At 46.3% G+C, this 6,878-nt stretch overlaps 1 long non-coding RNA gene across 1 annotated transcript; it reads right to left on the bottom strand.

Annotated features, from left to right (window-relative positions):
• Positions 1-519: 519 nt before the first annotated feature.
• On the bottom strand, positions 520-3,222 carry LOC123188727 (uncharacterized). Its single transcript, XR_006495129.1, has 3 exons — positions 2,676-3,222; positions 772-2,245; positions 520-592 (listed from the first exon to the last, which is right to left on the bottom strand). It is a non-coding gene; the product is annotated as an uncharacterized lncRNA (long non-coding RNA).
• Between the last annotated feature and the right edge of the window lie 3,656 nt (positions 3,223-6,878).

The raw sequence follows: 6,878 nt of genomic DNA, 5'->3' as shown, positions 1-6,878 counted from the left end.
GTCTGTTAAAGACACAGATAGTATAAAATCCTCAAATACATCTCTCTGCTGCTTCTAGGCAGACATGTTCTGGTCGTCCTCATAGCTGCCGGAGAATTCCTCTCGCACGAAAGGAGCCGCATATGGTCACGGATCTCGCTGACGATCTTGTGGTCCCGCACAGCGGCAGCCATATGCCCGGCCTCATCATGATCATACACGCTCTTCTCCTCCATGACCTACGGTACTACGTGAGAATGTTTTGTTACATAACAGGAAAGATCATTTTGCAAGCCCCTAAAGAGCAGGTTTGAGCATCATGCCTGCAACCCAATTCTAAAATTCTCTGCATTATCACTGTCCTTGGCCACAAAAGGAGAACATGCCGAGGCCGACCACATCCATGTCTATGCTATGTAAACGGTGCCATAAGGACCACGGGTAGGACGTCGCAGTAAGGGTGCTGCTCGACGATAGATGCCACACAAGTGCTACCAAGCTGGTCGCTGAACTCTCCAGCCTCTATATTTTACTTTTTTGAATCCAGTTTCGTCGATGTGCACTGAACAGGATACACATTCAGTCCCTCCACACAATGTACAGCCTTACTGACCTGCAAATCAATCAGCCCGCCCACATAACATAATCTTACATCCTAGGAGAAAAGGACATTTTTGAAGTAACTCGACGGCTTTATTCGCACAAACAAAAGAAGCATCTAAAGAGTTTTTCTCCACACAAGAGAAGTAATTAAATCGGTCACACGAACTGAACATGGTAACTAATACTTACTGCAATGCATATCCCATAAGCTTGGTCCAATAATGAAAAGCTTTTGCAGCAACACAGATGAGATGTGGTGCTTCCAACCAAAGAAGACCTGCTATTTAGTTGCTTGTTCAAGGTTCAATTGACGGTCACTGAAATGCGACCAACTGCTGTCACAAAGTAAGACATGAGACGCATCCTGGTACAACCATTACTCCCAGATCGAAGTATGCAATTATAACTATTACCGAATGGCAAAAATCTGGCACAAGAATACCAAGTTATAGCGGGTTCGGGTATAAGCATATGCGACTGATGATCCAAATTCTGAACAAATACTTCTGATGAGCTTAGAATCGATTAAGCTATTGAGATTCATAATGTGTGTCAAGATTTTAACAGAGAAAGCATCAGTGTATTGGAACCTGACTACTGGTCCCTTGTTTTGTTTTTCATGATTGCAGAAGCTTAAGTACTTGAGCTATCTACAAAAAACACTAAAACTACTTACGAATCCACTGCACATCTATCAAGGTAAATCATACTGTAGGTGTTGGCATCTATGATCATTCCCCTATTCATATTCTGCAACTCCGGTCACACATATAAGATAAGCTTTTTGTTCACATACTAACAGAATTGTAGCTTCTATGAATCTACTTCAAGCACTAAAGACTTGAATCAACTTTCAGAATTGAGTTAACGTGCACAAAATAAAGAGCTGCCTGTGGTAAGGTGTCATCTCTATTCTTGAGGTCCAATTAACAGCATAATGGTGATCAACTTAAGCAGCATGTATAACAATATTATGTAATTATGCATCTGAATTGAGGAGACTATAATTACTGATGGTTGGGAACTTGGGAGTGTGTTCAAGGAACATTCTGGAAAATAAATTGCAATGTTGTACTACCTGGTAGTAATCATGATCTCACAACGCATGCTTTGGTGAAGGAAAGACGGACAAAGTACATCGATCTGCAGACCGTATCTAAAATATGATGTTCTTGCTACACTAAATTAGCTTCTTACAAAATTACATGTTGATATGGGTGGAAGAGGGACAGGCACATACCTCACAGTGTTCGGTCAACAATTGTAAGCATAGTTATCGTCCATCTAGTACTGTAGGTTCCCGATCTAGAGTTCAATCCGCACACCACCTACATCTTTCACCTGGATCCGCTTTATAATCGAGGGACTCACAACTATACACGCCTCTACAACACCACACTCTTTCTTATGCAACTTGCTAGTGACAGAGATGACCAAATCAATGGCGCAGATATGTAGTAAAATTCCTGCTTGATTCTTCCAATTGCCTCATCAATTTTTCTATTAATTAAACAAAATAACAAAGCAATCACATCATCTATTCATAGAAAGTGACCCAACTTAGATCAAAGCCGCCCTCGTCCCTCCTCGGTCCTTGATTTGTACCTCTCTTGCGGTAACCACTCTGTTTCTGTCAAACAAATGGCCCTTGCTGCATCAAATCCTGCATATATAATGGTGACGTCAGTGGCACATTCTGCAGCTGCACTCATATAGGTTAAAAACACACACACAAAATAAGAGGAGGCAGTGCTGACTTAAACACAAGCATAAAATGCTTATATCATAATTTCGTAGATAGGAAATTAACCTCAACCTCAAGCATGCGAAAAGTGTAGTGAAAACTTAAACTACTGAGATTAGTTTCGTCGTATAGCTGGAACCCTCAATCACTTTTTTGCTTGAGGGCTAGAAAAATCACATCCCCTCAATTTCAAACGAAATTTAGGACAATATCATCAATACAGGAAAGATCTGTAAACTACCAAGGGAAGAAACATGAAGTAAACCTATAGTTTGACCACCTAGTGCTCAATTTCACGAACGAAAAGCCTTAAATATTGGTACAAGCATCCAAGTGCACAAGAAAATACCTCACGGCAGAAGATTCATGCTAGAATAGGTCGGTGTTGAAGTAGTGCAGGACGGAATTCGTGGCTGCCTCGAGCCTTCTCCCTAACCTACAGCAGCAGCAATGGTCCTAAACAACGGAGCTTCAGGTCAACTATAATGGCAAGTCAGAAACTTCGCCCGTCCACCCGAGTCGAGCAGGGGAAGGCCGGCGGATGGGAGGCTTGGTAGTGGCCGAATCCGGGGCGCGGCGGAGCGGAGGATGCGGATCTGGGCAAGGGCGGCTAGATCCGGCCGGATTCACGCGGCGCGGCTGCCGGCAAAGCTCGGGACAGCCATGGCGGCGCTGCAATGGGAGGGAGAGAGAGATGGTGAGAGGAAGGGAGGATGAAGAGGGAGAAGGAGAAGGCAGGTGCGGCGACGTGACCTGTTCCCGGTGGCGGTGATCTCCGGTGATGCCGGCCGGTGCGGCGAGGCGGCGGAGGAAGATGGGGTCGGGGCGAGCGCCTGGTGCAGAGCTGAGCTCCCTGGCTCGGGCGCATGTGTTTTTGCCCCTAAAAAGGACCACGGGTCGAATACACGATAATGCAGGGTTCTTTATGTAAGAACGAAACGTTTTCTCTAATAGGCACTTAAAATAGGACTGCGGGTTGATTCCTAAAACCACAGGGGCCTTTGTAAAAAAAGGCCGCGACGGTGAACCCGGCAGACTCAACCCGTGCTTTATTATTAGGGAAAGATTGACATTTTTAATATAAATTTGGTCAAACTTTGCAAACTTTAACTTGACACAAATCTAATACGGTGAGTAAAAAGGACCAGAGGGAGTATCATGCATGCGGGGTAGGCAAAAACTTGCTCATTTATAGCATGCCGAAGTCTCAAAGGGCGCGACAGCACGAGGGAGGCGACAGTCGTGGGAGGCGCGACGGTTGACGAAATTAGGTGAAAGTTACATGCACGTGTCGGCATGGCATGCGAACAAGCAGAAGCTATACCGTCAGGCATACGATGTAGGTCTAGTAGACATGACATCTAGTGGGTCCCACATAGTACTCGAGAAATCTTTGGGGGCATGCAACCGTTTATCCATTGGGCTAGCCACCACCCCACACCATTCGCACGCCCTAGTCGTCCATGTCTTCTACCTTACAATAGTTTGCTCCTAGTCGCCCTGTCCTTTCACATTACAGCAGTTCCAGTTCTCCTAAGCTGCCTCCAAAATTCATGGCCTCTCAAATCTCCATGATTGTTAGTGAGTACAAGATTAAAACCATCACCGATGATGAGTTCATCGTCATATACACCCATAGATCCATGAAGGTGGAAGCATGCCTTGGTCGCTTCCTACACATGTTCGAAAGTTCAAAGGATGAGTAGATCGCTGGGCTAGATGTTGAGTACACCACAATACTAGAAAAGGAGAAGCTTCTAAAGGAGGAAGAGAAGAAGAAGCCCGCCGTCATCCAGGTTTGCGTACATAACATGTGCTTGGTCTACCACATATGCCATGTCGACGTTAGGTGCCAGGATTTTGAGGTCTTCCTCAAGGACAAAAGAGTGAAATTCGTTATTGTAGACTTTACGAACGACAGGAGAGTCCTGGATCGGATAGGCCTCATTGTAGGCCAGCCCTTCGATCTCCAGAAGTAAAGCCTAGTGTCCTCCTCTCAGCCTTCATTATTGACCCTGGCAGCAGCCAAGATTGATCCTTCTTACGGTGAACTAGAGAAATCTCAACCCAAGTTTCATCATGCATGGGAATCGGAGACAATAGATGAAGATCACATCGTGTACGCAACAACGATGCCTACCTTTGTTTAAATATCTGTAAGGGTTGGATGAAGAAGCGGAGCCCAGTGTCCGGTTCAAGCAAAGAAGTATCAGCGAAGAGGAAGAGGGACGAGGACTCCGAGTAAGGTGACAGTGTCGTTGTCAAGCGGACTAGTTGCTTAGTTTTATTTCAAGGGTGTGTTGTGTCGAGCCCCCAGTAGAACTATGTTATGTTCTTTCTCGTTGTTTGAACTCTTTAGTATGTACTAGTATGTATTACTATAGTTCTTCTTGTAGTTGGTACTATTACTCGTTTCTTTGCGTTCCTACCATACTTAATACGTACTAGTAGTATTATTTGGGTCACTCCGTTTGTGAAATAAGAAGTTCACCAGAGCGAAGGAGAAGACGACAGAGAAGCTGCCCTAGTATCTATATTAGGGTGGCACGGTGCCCATGATCTATCTTATGAGTGTTGGATGTGGAATGCAGTTCGTTGGAAAAAATAAATCATGCCCGGGGTTAAACAGATGGAGGGGTGGGGGAGCATGGCGGTGGGAGGCGGTTCACGGGAGGGCGGGGTGGCGGCGGCAGGCGGTTAGGCCTGTGGCGGGTTGGCTGCTTGATGGTTGAGAGAGAAGATGAATAGTGCATCATTTCCGGAGGTTAAAGAAGCCCTTCTGGACGTCCATTTTGCATCCAATGGCTCACAAGAGTCGACTGACCCACATTGTTCCTTCAGATTGCAGGATCCACGTAGCATTGAAGGTCTACAAGGTAGATTCCACGTCCGCACCCGGTTTACGGGCTCAGCACGGGAGCGACCGGCTTCCGGCGCGATAGCCACCATGCAGGACTCCTCCGCGTAGGCGAAGACGACGGTGACCCACTAGCTCCTCCTCACCGCGTGCTGGTGCACACGCTCGTCCTCCTCTTCTTTGTACATTGCGGGCATAGACGCCGCTCCACCTGCTCATGTGCTTGGTAGTGCGGCGACATCGCGAGGAGGGACTGCAGACGACGTGAGCGGGCGAGCCTGTGACTTCATGGCACAGGGATGGTGGGGACATGGCGGTGGTGGGCGAGAAATGGTCGACCGGAGTAGGCGGGCGCCAGCATATGCAGTGTTGAGATCCTCTGCAGTAATGTATGGTGATGTAGTGCGGATGACATGTGGGGCCGGCTCCCACATGGCAGCGACTGTACTCCACCGTACACACATGCACAACGGTGGTGGTGACCTATTGATGAGTGCGCTTATGGGAGCTTAGTTTAGTTGTATGTAGGGTTGATGAAATTTAAAAGAACACCGTACTAGCATGTAATCATGTGCAAGCACGTGCATCACGGCCGCGCTTATACCACATTAGTTAGCACAACATTGATACAGAATCATGTGCAAGCGTGTGCACCGCGACCGCGCGGTCGATCGAATGGCGCGTCATGGTGTTGCACTATAAGGACATCCACCGAACCCTTTTGTATGTGTGAAAACAATCCCCGAATATTACTCTACTTTTTTTGTTGGAAAAATTCTTTGTGCTACAATATTTCCATATATTTGAATTTAGCTTCAGTTCGTGATTATTTGGATTTGGACGTTTTAGGTGCCCCCTAGAAAAAAATTTGATATAGATTCTGTGTGTGTAACGGAAAGAGAACGCGTCTATGTGTCTATATGTGTGTGGTAGCGGAAGAGCAATGTGGAGACAGTGTGTGTGATAGAATCATGGAGATGTGTGAATGTGCAAATGATCATGTATGAGTGAGACATAGAGATATGCCAAGATGTTGTGTATACATGGGAGAACGGTCTTCTAATTGTGTTTTCTGTGTGTTTTCGCGTGAGAGAGAGAGAGGAGCATCCATAACATAACAACCATCTCTCTCGATTCGACCGTCCCTCGCATAATCGCATGTAACACATGCATCAACGCACATATTTTGACACCTTAACCCAGCCCCTGCCCGCCTCAAGGCCCCTATATCGCTCTCCATCTTGCACACACAATCTCTTCATGAAAACTCTATTTGGCATGTACCTCTTCGTCACACACACACCATGTACCACACACATACAGTTATCCCTCGCTATGTCTCTTTGCCTCACAAACACACTCCTCATAGTCCTCTCTTTGTATCCCGCACACGATCTCTCTATATTGCTTAAACATTGACACACACGATGTATATGTCTCTCACCATTAGCCTCTCTCGCATGCTCACTATGCACGCACATTCTCTCCATAGGTTTGATTTCTATCAATATTTGACATAGACACACACAATCCACCCCCCCGAGCATGCTATCCATCCCCATCCAAGGTTATATAGCGACCACTCTCGCTTGTGCTTCTCTGCACCCCGATATGCACACCACCTCGATCTTCAAGGAGGTGTTGGTGCAACAAACCCTGGTATATGTTGCCCGGACTATACACAGGCTCAAGGGC

This window comes from Triticum aestivum, chromosome 2A, assembly GCF_018294505.1.
Source record: "Triticum aestivum cultivar Chinese Spring chromosome 2A, IWGSC CS RefSeq v2.1, whole genome shotgun sequence".
Taxonomy (NCBI): domain Eukaryota; kingdom Viridiplantae; phylum Streptophyta; class Magnoliopsida; order Poales; family Poaceae; genus Triticum; species Triticum aestivum.
Note: the sequence above shows the minus strand (reverse complement) of the source record. Positions and strands in the feature narration are given on the sequence as shown.